Consider the following 917-nt stretch of genomic DNA (forward strand, 5'->3'; position numbering starts at 1 on the left):
ATGCTCCCAGCCTGGGGTCCAACAGGCCTGAAATCAAACTGCCCAGCCCAGGTACTTTGTTCTGAGGACCTGGGCAGGCTGATCAGACTCTCTGAGCCCTTGGTCTTTCCATCTGCAGAGTGGATCATACCTGATGCAGCACCCTCCACCCCTGATGCAAGAGTTGGCTCCCAATTCCAGGAAGTGGGGGTGGCTAGGAACTGATCCAGGTCAAGGTCAGGCCATTACACATTTTAGGGAAACGTTCTACCACTGAGCCATATCCCCAGTCACCCATCCTTCCTGTTTTGTTTTTTTTTTTTAACAGTGAAAAGGACGCACAGAATCTATTATATGCCTAAAGCATATTAAACTCTGAGTTGATCTGCCTCCATTGACCCTTCCCCTATAGCTACTGCCTCTATGTGTCATTGATCTCTCCTGAGGAGGGGCTCTGGCATCAAATGGACTCCTCTAGCCCCTTGGAGTCCTCCCAGGAGCGTTTTTAAGCACATAGCAAGTCACAGGCTCTGTCTGAGGCAAGATCTACTAGGATCTTACCCATTTCACAGATGAAGAAACAAAGGTGCTAAGCCTCATCCATTTGCCCAGGGTTACCCAGGCAGGTAGGAGGGGGTGGGGTGAGACTCTGAACCCAGAAGGCCTGTCTGACTCATGCTGTGCTCCCACCCACCCTGAGCTGTTGCTGGGTGCACACAGCCATTCCTTCATATCTGTGTCACATGTTGGGCAGGGGGCATTGTTGGCAGGGTTATGGCTATAAGTTCTCACACTGATTCAGTGTACAAATACTTAGAGTACCTACTGTGTTCCAGGCCCAGGATGGGTCTGTGTTCCATAGAACACCCAAGGTAGCCCACAAGCAGCTCACAAACCCAAGCCTTCCTCTATCCTCTCTTGCTGTCCTACCCCACACC

Source organism: Chinchilla lanigera, unplaced genomic scaffold, assembly GCF_000276665.1.
Source record: "Chinchilla lanigera isolate Chin_1 unplaced genomic scaffold, ChiLan1.0 scaffold00054, whole genome shotgun sequence".
Taxonomy (NCBI): Eukaryota; Metazoa; Chordata; class Mammalia; order Rodentia; family Chinchillidae; genus Chinchilla; species Chinchilla lanigera.